We start from the raw sequence: 17,916 nt of genomic DNA, 5'->3' as shown, positions 1-17,916 counted from the left end.
AAGAAAGAAAGAAAGAAAGAAAGAAAGAAAGAAAGAAAGAAAGAAAGAAAGAAAGAAAGAAAGAAAGAAAGAAAGAAAGAAAGAAAGAAAAGAAGGAAGGAAAGGAAAGGAAAGATCCTGTGAATATCCCTGGAGGTTGTTCTTAAAATGTTTTGGTTCCTACTATGCAGCATTGAAAAACAAGGAACTCATGAAATATTATGCAAAATGGATGACCCTGGAGGACATTATGATGAGTGAAATATCTCAGCCACAAAAGGACAAATATTGCATAAAGCCACTGTTGTAAAACGGGACTGATATCAGGGTTGAGGGAAGACAGAAAAGGAGGGGAGGAATTATATATATATATTGCATTGAAAGAGATGGGAGAGACAACTGTTTAAAAGGGACATATGAATGGGTATCTTGTCATTACAGAGTCCAGAGTGAAGACTGCATAGTGGAGTGGACTTGGGGGCAGGGATTGCATAACAATGAAAGAGGTTTTCTTTTTCTTTTCAAGGAGAAGAGTGATTGGGGGGGGAGGGGTGGTAGGGAAAAAGTGCAACAATGAATGACTGGAAACCCTAAGTCTCTGTAAACTTTCATTAAAATTAATAATAATCACAAAAAAGAATGGCAGTTAAGTAAGGGAATCAAACTGGGATAATGTAAGGGAAATATCTTGTATGCTTGATGTAGTACCACAAGTACTTCCTATAAGAAAATAAAGTGCATCTCTTAAAAATATGTTGTTAGAGGACTGAGGATAGGAAGTGGGTGAGGGTGGTGGCATTAATCTTCGGGTTGCGCAATTTGATGGGTGGGGGGGTGTGAAAGAAATGGGAAAGATCTGGTATGAAAAACAATATATATGAACTTTGTAAATAAACTAGTAAAAAATGTTGTTATCTTTGTTGTTATGTGGCATCATCAAGTAGCTTGCGTCTCATAGCAACCCTATGTACAACAGTTCTAAACTCTGCTCGGTCCTGTGCCAATCTCATTGTCTCTGACACATTCATCCCAATTACCCCAGTCACCGAATCAATCCACCTCCTAGAGGGCCTTCCCCTCCAGTGCTGTCCCTCCATTCTCCAAAGCATGATGTCCTTCCCCAAGGACTGGTCCCTCCTTACAACATGCCCAAAGTATGTCTCAGAATCCTTGCCTCCAAGGAGCAAGCCGGTTTAACCCTCTCAAGGATGAATCTGTTTGTTCTCTTAGCAGTCCATGGTACCCTCAGTACTCTTCTCCAACACCAAAGCTCAAAAGCATCAATTCTTCTTCTATCCTCCCTGGTCATTGCCCAGCTCTCTGATGCATAACAAGGGATTGAAAAGACCATGGCCTGTATCAGATGCACCTTAGTCTCCAGAGACACACCATTGCTCTTGAGTACTTTAGAGAGATCCCAGGAGACTTTCCCATTGCAATACATCCTTTAATTTCCTGGCTGCTATTGCCAAGAGTGTTGATTGTTGTGCCAAGCCGACTAAAGCTGTGAACAAGCTCAATCTTTTCACCATCCATCCTGATGCTGCCAATTGGTCCAGTGGTGAGAATCTTAAAATAAATTTTTTAAAAATGTTTTGCTTCCTTCTCTCTCTCCTCACCTCTAAGGAACTGAGAGACCCACTTATCTCTGTCGATGCCCCACAATTCTTCATCTAAGTTTCTCCCCAAGTTTTTGAGGGTGAACCCAAAGTCTGAAGCTGCCATTCCTGCCAGAGATCCAGTTCAATATGCCCAAAGCCAGCACTTCCTCTTCTCCTGACCCACTGTTGCCGTGCATTACCGTTCCGAGTCCTCTTAGCCCTTCACCTCAAGGTCACATTGGATGACTTCCTCCCTCAGTCCCCTAGCCCATTCGTCATTAACTCCTTCAGGAGATTTTTGTGAGTGTCTCTCATATATATTTCTTCATCTCTGCTTTTCCCGTCACCCACACAGATCCTCCAAGTATCTTTCTCTCCTATTGTTTTTACCTTAGGAAACATTTAGAAGTGCTTCTTGGTGTTATGTGCCATCGAATCACCTGTATCTCATGGCGACCCTATGTATAGTAACTCTGAACACTGCTTTATTCTGAGCCAATCTCATCATCTCCAGTAAACCTTATCCAAAACTCTCCAGTCACTGTGTCAATCCATCTCATCCAGAGTCTTCCTCTCTTGCGCCTCCCTCCAAGGACTGGTCACCCTGGCCAAAGTATGTGAGATGGAGCCTCCAGGAAACAGCTTGGTTTCACCCTCTCCAGGACAGAACTGTGTGTTATCCTGGCAGTCCATGGTATGTTCAATACTCTTCTCCAGCACCACAGCCCAAAGGTATAGATTCTTCTATCATTCTTAGTTATTGTCCAACTCTCTGATGTATAGCAAGTAATTGTGAAGACCATGGCCTGGATCAAGTGCACCTTAGAAGTGCTTAGTTCAGGAATATAGAGTCTAGGTCATAGCTTCAGCTCATGGACTTAGAGTTCAAAACCTCAAATGATTGGACTCATATCTTCATTTCCAAACGTTAACTTCTCCCTGAACTCTTCCATGTAGTCCAGCGTCTATTCAGTGGCAGTCTAGAACACGTTCTACAAATGCCCACTTACACCCCTCCTTTCCTCAGAGGGCTGATCATGTGACTCCTAGAGCACCAGCAAAGGAGAGGAAAGCCCTCAAAGACACGGAACGACACAGTGATTATAAGGGGCTGAGCACAGCGAAGGCTGTGAGGGATGGGACAGGCTCAGGCAGAGTGTTGACCTGTTGTTCAAAAAGTTCCTATTAATTGAAGTCCACTAGACGGCACTAAAGCAACAACACTGCTATGTCACACTCTATTTCTGGTCCTATTCTGATCATTACTATTATTGTTATTGTTGTGTGCCATTAAGTCAGAACTGCCTCACAGCTGACCCTCCTATGGCTTTTCTGAGGCTGTAAATTACACAAGAGGGGATTACCCATCTTCTTTCCTCAACGCTGCTGATAGATTTGAACCTGCCTGTCTTCAGGTTGGCAGCACAACTCTGTACCCACCAGTCCACCAGAGTTCCCATTAAACATTTTATAGACCCCAAATCATTTCTTCCTTACAAAGAGCCTATAATGTGCATACTGGTAATCTCGACTTCACAGATGAGGAAATTGAGGCATAGAAAGGTTCAATAACGCACCCAAGGTCACACAACCACTAAGTGTTGGAGTTAAAACTCGAGTTCAGGCCACCTGGTTCCAGGTGGACCATATGATGAACAGACATGTTCGCATGGGAATATGTCCCTTACAACTTAATATGTGAGCACTAAACAGAACCGGCACATTGTTGCGGGGAATTAGTCCTGGGGAAAGTAAGTTTTCCACTGACCTTCAGGCCTGGGAGAAGATGATGAAACATTAAGTCATTCTGCTATTAAATTAAGTTCAATCACCTCTAATGGAATGTCACCTACAAGACAGCCATTAAAGCCACCCTGCCTAACCGTCTGACAGGCCCAGCGTTTATCACCATTACCTTGTCCCTCTGACAGTCATTTTGTGCAAAGAGCGTCGGGCCCAGGAGACCTCTAAGTGTCACTCAGATTCACCCTGCAGAAAGACAGGTGACCAGAAGAGAGAAGTCTGCTGCCTGTTCCCAGAAAGGCAGCTTCTACATGCAAGTGTGGAGTGGGGACTCAGGCAGAAGACAAAGTAACGTCAAGACTGAACCCTCACTGCTAAATGGGTGAAGCACTTCCCAGGAAGGACAAACAACAAACACAGCTGACTGCCAGCATAAAAGTGAGAGGGTCAAGGCCACCCAGAAGGCCAGACAGAAGGCCTGGGACTCTGAAAACTCGATCAGAGAATACCTTAGGGTCACACAGGGCATTGTCGTGACTTACAGACTTAAAGGGGTGGGATCACGCCTCCGTGAACCTGCCTGGCCCTGGAGCGGGCATTGAGCTATCAGAGTCCTTAAATGCGCCAGCTCCTACTACTCAAAGGACTCAGAGCCCTGCTAGGCTTGGAGGTCACCAGCAGACACCTGGTGCTGGATGTCTGATCATCATCAAGTCCCTGGCCCTCACAGAGAGCGCACTGCCTATCTGCTGTTTTTTAACATCAAGGGAGTTCATGTGTTGATGTTATTGGTGGACAAAAGGTCACAGTGGTGTTTAGTTAGAACAGGCGTAGGGAGAGAAGTGGATGTGGAAGCTCCTAGGAGCTAGAAGGGTGAGCTGCACCAAATTCTGAAAGCTCCTAGATCCAGGGAGAAGGAGAGTCCACGAAAGGGAAGAAGACCCTCAGCAAGAGGCGTTGGCACAGGGACAACCACATCTCCAGCACATCGGACATGGAGAGAACAACTCAGGACAGGGCACGGTGCAGCTCTGTCATCCACAGGGTCGCTATGAGTCATCCTCAACTTGACAGCACCTAATGACAATACCATGTCATTTGCACCTTCAACAGGATGAAAACGCTATTTTTATCTACGCTTTGCATAAGAAGCAACTGAAGTTCAGCAGGTGAAGTGCTTGACCGAAGTAGAAATGATCAAGTCTAGGGGGTGAAGGGGGGACTGGGAAAGGGCTCCCTCTGCCGTCACACTGCTTTTGGGGCACCTTCCATGTGACCTTTCCCCATTACTCTCCTTCACCCAATTAGTAGATGGGAACAACAATGATTGGCATGCTTGCCCCCTGTGGTATATCTGGCCAGTGGCAGAGACAGGTATAGACAGGGACTCAGCCCAGCGTGGACCACTCTGCACCCTGTGACAGACACAACTTGCACCTTGCCTCATCTTTACCCAACAGAATGGAACCACCACCACCCGCCCCAGCGTCAGTCTCAACCCTTGTCTCAGCTCTCATTGACTCCTTCTCCCTTATTGATCCTCATGGGCCTGGACTCTGCTTCTCCCTGGCTCCTGCCCTCTCAGAATCCAGTTCCATTTATGCTTCTAGCTCCAGGCTTCATTCCCTCATATCCACATCTCACCAAACACCACACTGGTCTTTTGTGTGTCTAAATCTTCACTTCATGTGCAGTTGATTGTAAGGCCTCTATGTACCTGTCTGCGGTCCTCGGGCCAGGTTCAAATTGTCTTCCTGTCAAACATTCTTCTAGGTGGTATAGCACTGGTCTGTGCGTTGCTGTACAGAGGTAACTCGTGGTTGCTGTGATGCTGAAGCCTGTGACGGTGATGTGCCAATCGTGGTAATGGGTATCCATGGTGGACAGTGTTGGCTGGAGCTTCCCGACTAAATCAAGCCTGGAAGCAGGAGCGGCATCCACTTCCAAAATGGCTTGCCTCCGGAAACTCTATGTACAAATAATGCTCAGGCTGTTCGTTCATAGGGTCGCTATGAGTCGTCTATGACTCGGCGGCATTAAACAACAACAACAACAACATGTACCTGTCTGATGACCTAATGGTAAGAAGTTTCACTGCCAACCCCAGGGTACATGGTTTGAATCCACCAGCTGTTCCACAGGGAAAAGATGGGCAATCTCTTCCTGTGCAACTTAGCATCTCTGAAAACCCTGGGAGGGTTAATTCTAAGTTTGTTCTGACCTGATGAAACATAACAACAACAAATCTTCCCACACTGGCTGTCCTGCAGGCCCTGGGCTGTCCCACTGTCCCCTACATGTCCTAGGTGTCTAGGTTTTATTGTTGTGGCCCATTCTGGACAAAGAGCCTCTTTTTTGGCTAGTGAAACAAATGGTTGCCATGCTCAGCTGCTAACCAAAACTTCAGAGGGGCAAGTTCAGCCAAGACACCTTGGGAGAAGGGCTTAGTCATTGACTTTTGAAAAATCAGCCACTGCAAAACCTGTGGAACCCAGTTCTCTGATGGCAACCAGTCAGGGGCAGTCTGCGTGGCCTGGAACCAACTTTGAGAGCCAGGGTCTCTTCATGGCCTGGAACTGACTTCGAGAGCCTGTGGTTTTGCTGAACTCACAGAGGTTCCAACTTCCCATTCTTTTCACCATTTCAATTAGTTTGTGCCTTCCTGTGCTGGACCATCAAGTGGTCAGGAGCCCAGGCCTTCCTGGCTCATCACGGGGCTCTGCCTACACCACTCCCCCCAGGGTAGCTGGGCTGTCCTCACAGAAAACAACACATTATCTTCTCCCAAATAAGACAGCCCTAGGCAATGGAGTAGTTTTTATTTCAAACCATAGGTCCTGAAAGGAGAAGCTCATGTTCATGGGGATCAGACTATTTAGACCATTTAACTCAGTGATTCCTCTCAACAACCTAAAAGAATAATGCTAGTGAAATCCCACTCTACAGAATACTGAGGCCAATCAGCTCAGGAACTTGTCCAGAGTAAGGAGGTTTCAAATACAAATAGTCTGACTTGAGAATTACAGCTTAGAGCTCCCCTCCTAAGTAGAAAATATAACTGTGGTACAGGGTGAAGAACAGAAATGAGGGGCAGATGGAGTTTTGCTGCTTCCTCTGTAACTTCATCAGGTTATGCAACTTCTCAGAATATTGATTCCCTCACATGTAAAAACTGGGCTAATAGCTGGGCCATTAAATTATCTGGTGGAGTCAATGAGAATTAAACAGAGCAGTGTGTGCTGAAGTGTCTAGAAGGGTATGTGACAGGCAGTGGGAGGCGGCTGTTGTTGGTTTCCTCATTTCCTCTAATTAAGAGAGTCTTCAAAGTGAAGAGAGCCCGCTGCTGTGACGATGGCTTTGGTGCCCGAGGCAGTGGGGGCAAGCTTTAGTTTTTAAGAGACAATCAATCACTCCACACCCCTCCTGATAAGGAAGCTGTTTTCCAGAACCGATGGAGTATTGCTGGAGCCCATCTGGAGCCAGGGTACCCAGGGCACAGATCCTGTCCTCAGAAAGCTCTGCTGGTGTGAGGTGAGGGCACCATAAGAGAGGTCGAGGGGTGGTGAAGAGACAGTGGTAGAACCTCATCTCACACAGGCATTGGGGCTCTTCCAGCCAGCATCACCTCTCATGAGTGGACACATGCACTGGATGCTGACTCTGTCTCAGTGGGGTTTTCACACTGAAACAGATGAAGAAAAAAGGTCTGTTGATGTGCCCCCAGAATCAGCCCAGAAAGCCCTGTGGGTCACCACAGTATGATGAGCTCAGTGTGTGGTCCCCAGGAAATGGGCTGCTGCCAGAGGACAACACCACAGTAGTGGTCCTGAGTCATGCTTGAATGATGCTGGGGCATCAAAAAGTCACACATCCTATGAAACAGCTGGCCTCGTTTCCTCCAAGCACAACCAATTGTCATGGTGGATCCAGGGTGAAAAGCTAGCTGCTGGGGAAAAGTGAGGCAGTGGGAGAACTTTCCAGAAGGACTGAGGATCTGATGACAGTAAGGAACCACGGTTACTTTTTATCTTAATAACTGCAAAGCTGTTCTATCTGAAAACTTGCCACACTCTTCAGAGATGCAAAATGAAGAAGCATGAGCTTTAAAATCATGTTTAAAAGAGACAAATGAGGCTAGTGAGGCATGCGTGGTAGCATCTTGTTAACCACTGAGTCTGTGAGGCTGTCGGGTATGCGATGCCTCATTCTGCTTCCTGCTTTGGGGATGTTTGATACTGTTAAGTCTTTGAAAAAGTTGGAAAAGCCAAGAATATGGCATGCGGAGGAAGAGGCGATCTCAGCTGGGTCCTGAGAAAGGGAAAGATCCACAAGTGTGTTGGAGAGTGGACAGCCCACCTGAGGCCCCGAGGTGGAGGATGAGGTGTACCACTGGTCTAATCTACTATTTTGCTAGTCCAGACACCGACCTCATCTATAATGTGGGTCCCTGTGTTGACTTGTTTCAGAAGGACGTGGACACTGAGTCCATGACCTGGCCTTTCCTGTGCCATCCTCATCCTCATCATCTCTGACACATTTGAGCCCTTCGCTGCAGTCAACATGTCAGTTTATCTCATCAAGGGTCTTCCTCTCCTTTCCTGACCTTCCATCTTTCCAAGCATGGTGTCCCTTTCTAAGACACAGTCTCACCTAGCTCAAGTCCTTAGGAAGGGGGAAAGTTAAGACTATCCATGGCACTAGAGAAGGCTTGGCGTTCACCTCTTGAGGACCTTAGCGTCACCCAGGAATTGCCATTGGGTCACTTGGGGAGAGTGAGGGTTCTTCTCTCTTGAACTGACTAGCCCTGGTCATTGCCTAGGGTTTCACAGTCAGAGAGGAAATACTCCCCGTGGGAGGTGGCCCAAAAAACCTCAAGCACAGGGTGCACGGATGCTCACCTAGGCCTGACCACCTTCAAGCACAGCACTTTGGAGAAAGGACCTGGTTCTTTCAACCTTGGGAAGAGGCTGGCTGGATAAAGAACACGAGTTTCAGAGTTTAACAGAAATCTCTCTTTTCCCACTTACCAGCATACAGTAGAGTTCACTTCAGGCTGCCTTCCACGGATTACTAAGATCCAAGCATGTGGACTGCTGGTCAAAGACGTAAATGGGAGCTCCTGTCCCTGCACCTACTTCTCCTACTTAGGCTTCATCATGTGTCCCCGCTTCCTAAATATTCAAGATGGAGGAAGTAGGTATCACGAAGACCACCCTCACCCATGACCCTTTGAGGGTCCACAGAATCAACAGGATCTTGAATGGCCCATGTGTTACCCAGGCTCAGCTGCTTCATGCTCAGTCTACGTTCCCCGAGCACATACTTGGGATGAGTTCTGAGCCTGTTTGAAGCTATAAAACCATGAACTCAGACACCCCGCGGCCAGATGGACCCCTAACATTCCCTTCCATCTTCCAGCAGGTCTCTCCTCCATGACACAGAGGGAGTCCACTCCCATATTTCCACACTCTTCCAGCAGTTAGATAGAAATTAATTATGAGAAACTCTAGCTGTAGCTATTTTCCTGAGTTGGTTGATGTTGTCATTAGGTGCTGTTGAGTAGATCACAATTCACTGAGATCCTACGAACAACAGGTCTGAACCCTGCCCTAACCTGCACCATCCTCACCTTCCGACATGCTCGAGCCCATGGGTCAGTCACCATGGCAATCCATCTCACTGAGGGTCTTCCTCTTGTTTGCTGACCTTTCCTAGCATATTAACTGTTTTCAAGGCCTGGGCCTTCCAGACAAGATACCCAAAGTCTGTGAGATCAAGTTTCACCATCCTGGCCTCTAAGGGACTATCCTTAGATATCCTTGTACTTCCTTCAAGACAGACTTGCTTGTTCTTTTGACAATCCATGGGGTATTTGGTACTCTTCTCCAATTCCACACTCAAAGGCTTGATTTTTCTTCTGTCATCCTTTTGCACTGTTCAACTTTCAGATGTCCTCCTGGGTTGCCTAGTAGTAAGAACCTGTGCTGCAATCCCAAAGGTACGTAGTTCAAACGCACCAGCTGCTCCATGGGAGAATGATAGGCCATCTCCTCCTGTGCAATGTACTGCCTCTGAAAACCCGCTGGAGGGTCAGCTGTGGGTTAGTTCCGACTCTGCAGCATACAACAACAACAAGTTTGTAGCCATGTAAACTACTCTTCCAGCCAGACACAGGGCAGCAAGGTCACCCCTCCTAGACAGAGTGGCCTTGAGAGTATCTATCTGTTCTTCAAATGAAAATCTGCACCCTCAACACCACCTTCAATGGAAATGTGAGATTTTTCTGATGAAATAGTACATTTTATGGAAGTAACCTTCTAATGTGAAACCATTGGGAAGCTGTGAAATATTTTGATGGCTCAAATACTCGTTTGGGTCTCCAAACCTGGTGTCCAAGAAGGGCTTTCACCTGAATAAACTTCTGTTGTCCTTTTCCCAAGATGCCCCCAGCTGGCCAGCTGCTTCTCACTCAGAAATGTAAAGGCCCTTTGTACCAGTGTGCCAACCCTCTGAAGTGGCCTGGCCATCTTCCTGAGGGAAACCGCCGTGTGTTGAAGTAGCTCCACTATCCTCTCCTAACCCCAGGTAGGTGCCCACATGTTCCCATTTACCCAGACAGACCCAGTCTATTCCTGTTAGCCACAGCCATTCTCAAAAAATCCTGCTCAAGAAGTGGCCCACCATGCACACTCACGCCAGGTTCATCAGCCCTTGTGGGCCTCGTCTGCCACAGTCATTATCCCTGGAAGGCGGCTGGGCATAGATTCGCTCTCCATCCCTCCCCAGGCATGATATGAAGCTCAGGTTTGCAGCCCGCAGGTGAAACACTTCATCTTCTCCATCTGCTTCTTGTCCAACTCTTCATCTGCAAGGGGGCTGTTATAGCTGTTGTTGTTGGACGCTATGAAGTCAGCCCCTGACTCGTGGAAACTCCTGCACGATGGGACTGGACTATGGAGACCGAGAGATAGACACCCTCCATGAGACGGACTGTCACAGTGACTCTTAACAACAGGTTTAAGCACGGTGGAAATCATGAGGATGGCACAGGACAGGGCCAAGTTCAGACCTGTTGTCCACAGTGTTGCTATGACTTGTAGTTGGCTCAATGATGCCTAAAGACAGCAGCTGCAGCAGAGTTTACAATGCTTGTTTTTTCAAAGAATTTACCAAGTCTTTTCTCATAGTCTGTCTCAATCTGATCTGTTGTTGTTGCTGCTGCTGTTGTTGTTGCTGCTGTTGTTGTTGTTATATGCCATCGAGTCACCTGCAACTCACAGTGACTCTATACAACAGCTCAGAACCCTGCCTTATCCTGAACCAATCTTGTCTCTGACAAACCTAATCCCATTTCTCCAGTCACTGAGTCAATCCATCTCATCCTGGGTCTTTTTCTCCTGCACTGTCCCTTCACCAATCCAAGCATGATGTCCCTCTCCAAGGACTGGTCCATCCTGGCCACGTGCCCAAAGTACGTGAGATGGAGCTTCAGAATCCTTGCCTCCGTGAAGCAGCTTCATTTCCCCCTCTCCAGTACTGACCTGTTTGTTCTCCTGGAAGTCTTTAGTATGTTCAACACTCTTCTCCAGCACCACAACTCAATCTGGTAGCTCCACTAAAACCTATTCAGCATTGCAGTGATGCTCAGACACCCAGGAATAGATGGGAAAATGTCTTGTGAGGTCCTCTCAGTTGAACATGAGTCTATATTGGTAAGAAGTCTACCACCCAACCAGCTACACTTTATTAAACAAAGGTTTACCCTGCAGTTTCTGCATGTGGAGGCCCTGCCGCCCCACCAGGCCACCAGAGCTGTCTGAGGCTGGGACCCTCAAGGTCACAGAACAGATATCATCTGAGGAGGTACACACTGGAGCCAAGAACACCCTGCACAAGGACCAGAGTCTCTCATCCCTGGGCTAGTCCTTCTCAGCTGTTTTCATTTCAGGATGCCAACACACGGATGAACTGCTGATGTTCTCACATCTCTGTCCTCTCCAGTCAATAGCTCTGAGTGGTGCTGGTGGTGGGGGATGTTTTCAGTAGAGTTGGAAAGAAACAAAATCTTCTCAGGGCACTCTGTTTGCAGAAGTTTACAATGATGTTACTTCCACCTTCTCTGTGCCTCAGTTGACCATCCTTAGCCCTAGTCATGGGATCTGGGCACCGATCCCATTTTACAGATGGAGAAACCAATGTACATGTGAGAAAAGAGATTCTAGTCTCTAATCTGATCCAGGATTCCTTTTAAAGAGAATCAAGTCTTTAAATTGTTAAAACATGCCTACATGCATCCATATATACTCACACACCACTCACACATACACACATACCACTTACACAAGTGCATGCACTTCTTAAATGCACATTTACGCATGCACACACACCTTTGTACATATAGCATATAAATACCACTCACATATGTACACACACTAGTATACATGTATATACCCATCTTTCACACACATGAATATGTACATTTAAATGTCTACACACAAACACACATGGACATGCATAAATGTATACACACTTGTTTCTCACAGATGCATAGATAACAAATACATGCCTGTACAAAAATGCACACATATATGCATCACTCCTACATGTACACACTCAAACGGACTCACACATATACACACATGCTCACACACACATACACATCACTCATACAGTCACACACTCACACCCATGTACATACTACACAAACAGAATCACACACACAAACCCACACACATACGCAAATACACACCATTCACATATACACACACAAACACCACTATTCCCCAGGGGACATTAGTTGGTTTCCTGCTCTAGCTTTACTCATGAAACTTTCCTATTTCCTGACTATAAATATACCAAGGTCAGACATGTCCCTTGGTTTCACCCCGTCAGCCAAAGTGGTGACTCAGCAGCAGCCAGCAGTGAGAAGCCCCATGAGGGGAGAGGGGAGAGATTTACATGGCCTGGAACAGAGGTGGCACTTCCTTTACTTCCTTTTGTCAGATGCAGTGGACAGATGGCTGTCCCGGAGTCCTCACCGTTATGTTCTCATGGGCTTCAGAAGTTTTCAGAGCCAACAATGGCTAGGGTCGGCCATCAAGGCTCCATGTATGACTTTAAGCTTAAATCCTACCAAAGCCACGGACTGACCAGTGCTCAGCCCAGGACGGTCACTCTCAGGCTGGCTGTGGAAAGGTCATCTTCAGCCTTCTCATATGGGAGTGTGGCCATGATGTCCCAGAGAAGCTCTTTCTTCTAACTGTCATTCTCTTCCTCTATACTTACTTCCAGAGTAAATTCTTCCTCCATTTCTCAGAGACTCGGAATCAAAGCTTCTTTGATTAAGATTGTTGCTCTTTTCTATAAAAAGACATGACTCTGTAGTAATCACGTATCTGTTTTCATATCTCACAAGTCCAAATTGATCCTCCCACAGTTTTTCTGAAACTGTAAACAGCAAAGCAGGAGAATTTCCATCTTTCTCCTATAGAGCAGCTAGTGGATTTGAACCATTTACAGAGTAATAATGCTAGCATGTATTTACTCAGTGTCTGCTATATGTCACTCACATGCCTTATCACATGGAATTTTCTCATACACATAAGGACACAAGTGTCTAGCTACTTAGTACAACTAAATACTAAACATAGTAAATACTATTGACATAGTGACAGCAGCAGTGGGCTCAAGTGAATCAGAGACGATGAGGATGGCACAGGATAGGACACAGTTCAGATCTGTTGTTCAGAGGGTCATTATAAGGCATATTCAACTCAACAGTACCAGCAGCAACAACAAATACTAAACACCACAAGCATATGGAAAACTTATTTTCTCATAGTTTAGGGAGCTAGACATGTGAACGCAAGGTGTTGTTTCTAAGAAAGCTTCTTCTCTCTGATCTCTGGGAAAAGATCTTTGTCTCCTCTAAAACCCTGTGGGTCCAGGGTTTCTTGGAGAGCACTTGGTGCTAGGGATCAATTTTCCCATGGGTATAGGAGGTTCTCAGCACAGGGATCCCAGGACCCAAGGGTGTATTTTGCTCCCAGGTCTTCTTCCCTGGAGGTAGTATGCCCCTCTCACTCTGCTTGATTCTCTCATCTTTTCCTCCTCTAAGACAAAATGTGATACATGCCATACCCTAGGGAAACTCCTATTACATCAGCTCAGAGGTGTGACAAGATCAGGATGTGGCATCACCCTTAATCCCTTCACAACTGATTAGTTGGTCAGAGATCACATCATGAAGGCGATTACATTATTATGGTCAAGCCACTGAACATCACAACCCAATCAAGCTGGCACTCTATGGTAGTAGTTGCAGTCAGGTGCCATCAGGTCAACTACAGCTCATAGTGAACCTGTGAATCACAGATCTGAACCTTGTCCTGTCATGCACCATCATCACAATCTCCATCACGTGTAAGACCATAGTTACAGTTACTATGTCAATCCACCCCATTGAGGATCTTTCTCATTTCATAGACCCTTTACCTTTCCCAACATGATGGCCTTTTCCAAAGACCAGTCTCTCCTGACAACATACCCATAGTATGTGAGACCAACTTTCACCATCCTTGTACCCAAGGAGCATGCTGGACATAAGGCATATTCTTCTAAACACATGAATATCATTAGTATTAGCATCATCAGGTAGATGAGAAAACCTCGACTCAGAGTGTGAACAACGTGCTCAAAGTTACAGTAGCCAGTAAGTGCTGGGGCAAGGATGTGGATGTCTCCATACCGCAAGTCATCATCTACTACAGTCTGAGGCCTCCTTCACTGAGGCAGGTCATGAGCCCATTGCTTCTTAACCGGGACTTTACCACCACAAGACGCTAACCATTGCCACCAGATCAGAAAGGAAGCAGGGAGTCCTGGTCAAATAAGTTAAAACAATGACATCCACCAGGCACATCGGTGTCCATAGTGCATTAGGACTCAGAGTGGCCTCTAGTCTATCAGAGTAGGGGGTCTCCCTGGGGTTACACAGCTCTGGTGTTTTGGAACCAAATCATCAATCTTTGTTTCAAGGTAGCTTTCAATGTATCTGAACCACCACTCTTCCAGTTAGTGGTTAAGCAAATAATCATTTCTACCACCAAAGTGCCCTTATTTGTCACAGATAAATTTAGGAAACTCTGTGCACCAGTGCCCCCTAAACTTTTTTGTTTCCAGACAACTTTTTTACAAGTGTTCTCAAGAGCTTTTGTTTTATGTGCAACAGAGAGGCCAGTCAAGGTGCTGCTGAGAAGTGGGATGGGGAAGATAGATAGGTTGTGCTGGACCCATTGTTGCCCTGAATCCCTGTCTCCCCAAGACCAGGTATCCCCAGGACCAGGCACAGCATTGGTGGAATTCAGGGCACAGATGACTCCCTGCTTTGGGCCCACTATGGGCTGTAGTCGGGAAGTTGGAATTACAAATGACCTACCACACTCACTACCTCCAGCAGTGTGGCCAGAGCCAGGATGGGTGGGGACGGTGAGTAGGAAGAGGGTTCTTTCTCCTTGAAACCTCTCAGATGTACAACCACATCCTAGCTATTAGTGTTCATGGAAACAAGACCCGTGGATGAAGTCCTGTGCAACCAGGTGTCCCAGGGAGCTGTAGACATCATGATGTGTGAGCACCGAGGCCATGCCTCACGCCTTAGCCCTGGAAGCACTGGGTCCTGAAGCCCAAACAGACTGTGGCAGGAGGCAGCCTGGTGAGTGGGTGGGTGGATGGGTGGGTGGGGGCATTTATAAAAGCTTTTCCTATCATTTGAAGAGCAACTTTGGATCTTTTTGAGAAAGTTGGGGGAAATCCTTGTCCATTTTCTTCTGGTTTTGGATTTATGTCTTTATCTTAAGTGGAATAGCAGCCTCACATTAACGAGGGTTCTGGCAACCTGGTGATAAGAAGCTGCGCACCAATCTCAAAGGCAAAGGCATGAGGTTCAGATCCGCCAACTGCTCCATGGACGGATGAGCAATCTCCTCTCAAATGATTTACCTGCCTCTGAAAACCCACTGGAGAGTCAGTTATGGGTCGATTCCAACTCAATAGCACAGACTCACCACCAGCATAAGACCATAAAAGAAGAGAGGAAGATCCTCAACAAGATGGACTGACACAGAGACTGTAGCAATGAATTTGAGCATGACAGAAATGATAGGGATGGTGCAGGATAGGACACGGTTCAGATCTGTTGTTCACAGGGTCGCTCTGAGCTGCAGCTGACTTGACAGAACCTAACAACAATAAGAGCATAGGGGATTGTCCTGCTAACCCAAAGTCCTCACCTCTTTGGTAGCTCGAATCCAGCGATTACCAGGGAGGAATATGGGAAATCTCTTCCCATGCAATGTACAGCCTCTGAAAACCCACGGGAGGGTCAGTTCATGAGTTTTTTGCAACTAAAGAACAATGAGTCAATGAAAGACATCATCAGCTGATCTGGAACTACGATTGAGTCAGTGAGGTTAGTACAGTAGAGCTTTGGACTGGAAAATGGAAGCACCATTTTACTAAAGAAACAGCTATGACTCAGCTGACAACCTTGTCAAACGCATGCAGCCACAATCTTCAATTCAAAAACGATTGCATCCTTCTATGTTCAGTCTTGCTGAAAGGTGATGTCAGAAAATGTTGGCCCCTCTGCCAAAATCCATCTATTTCCCATGTTAACTGAGGGCTTTCTACCAGGGACGTTCCTGGGGACTTGGTTCCACCCACTACCAAGAACCCTGAGGTCCCAGTGAGCCCAGAGAAAATGTTTTCCCTTTTGTTTCTTGTTATGTTTGGGTTTTGACTTTCAGAAGCCGGAAACTGGATGACATAACGGCAGGGTCAGCTCCAAGCGCTCATTATCCAGTCATGGCCAGCAGCGGCAGATGCTGCAAAGATTAAGTCACCCACAGAAGAATTATTAGGGAGATCACCCAATATGGGACCAGTCCAATCCACCCTGCAGGGCGAGCGCTGTTCGTGGAAGTGAAGAGAGGGCTGACATTTCTATTTAAAGCTCCAGTAACTTGCAGGTATTGTTCTGAGCACAGATAGAGGGGAGTGACTAACCCCTTCACTTCCACTGCACTTCAAGCCTTGGTCTTCTCTGTAAGAAATGCCTGAAGAGCAGGGGAGGGGTGTCCATCCCTATGTCCAGCAGCTAGGGACGGTCACAGGTGTGACCACTGCCATTGTCCTTGGGGGCCATCAAGTGAGTTCCAACTTACAGCAACCCTCTGTACCATGGAATGCAACCCTGGCCAGTCCTCACCTTCCTCATCTCTGCTGTGTCTGTTTAAGCCCATTGCTCAGGTCTCTGTGCCAGTCCAGCTGCTTGCAGGTCTTCTGCTCCTGTGCTGACTCCACCTTTCCCAGCAGGATGTCTTTTATCCAGGGACTAGCCCCTTCTGACAACATCCCAGAGTATGTCAGACAAAGCTGCCCCATCCTCGCCTCTAAGGAGCACCCTGGTTGCACTTCCTCCAGGAGAGTTATTTTTTGGAAGTTCATGGGAGATTCAATACTCTTGGCCAACACCACAGTTTAGGGGCATCAGTTCTCCTTCAGTCTACCGTATTCATTGTCCAACTTGCACATGCATGTGAAGTGTAGCTCAGTGATGAGTAATTTGTATACGAGAATATCTTTCATAATATATCTATTTTTTTTTTCAGATTCCGCTTACAGGAGCAGATATATATTAAGCATTAAGGTGCACCTGATTCAGGCCATGGTCCTTTTCAGTCACTCGCCACACATTTAAGAGTTGGACAATAAGGATGACAGAAGAATGGATGCCTTTGATTATGGTGTTGGAGAAGAGCACTGACTATCCCATGGGCTGCCAAAAGAACAAACATGTCTTGGAGAAGGTGCAGCCAGAGCAGTCCTGCTTGAAGGCAAAGATGATGAAGCTTCATCTCACATACTAGCAACAGCTAGGAGAGGTTATTCCTTGGAGAGGGACATGATGCTTGAAAAGGTGGAGCTACAGTGAAGGAGAGGAAGACCCCCAAACCAGGTGGACTCAAACAGTGACCACCACAATGGGCCTGAGGGTTTCAGAGTTGATGAGGATGACACAGGATAGGATGGGGTGCAGATCTGTTGTTCACGGTCACTATGAGTCATACTCAACTCAATGGCACCTAACAACAACATGCTCAAAAGGTCTAGGTTCTCAAAGAGGTTAAGGGTGGGACACTCAGACAAGAAGAGCACTGTTGTGAGTTGGCTGGTTCCGACTCCCGGAGACCCTGTGTGTACAACAGAACACAGCACAGTCTGCACGATCTCCCTGATCGTTGACATGTGTGAAATCACCGCTGCGCCACGATGTATTCTGAGGGCTTCCTGACTCATGCTGGAGGTTGCATCAGGCTATATTCCGTTGTGACCCATAGATTTCCATTAGCTGGTTTTTGAAGTTAAGCCACTCTTTCAGTCTGGACAAGCTATGAAGCCTGTGCACCAGGGATGACTCTTGCTGACATCTGAAGCACTGGTGACACAGCTCCCCACATCATAGCAACACACAGAGCATCACGGTGTGACAGACGGACGGATAGGCGGTGGGAGGAGGAGGGACCAGCCAGCG

The sequence above is a fragment of the Elephantulus edwardii genome, unplaced genomic scaffold, assembly GCF_000299155.1.
Source record: "Elephantulus edwardii isolate Elephantulus edwardi_28Jun2011 unplaced genomic scaffold, EleEdw1.0 scaffold00166, whole genome shotgun sequence".
NCBI classification, from domain to species: Eukaryota; Metazoa; Chordata; class Mammalia; order Macroscelidea; family Macroscelididae; genus Elephantulus; species Elephantulus edwardii.
This window is presented reverse-complemented; position numbering follows the sequence as displayed.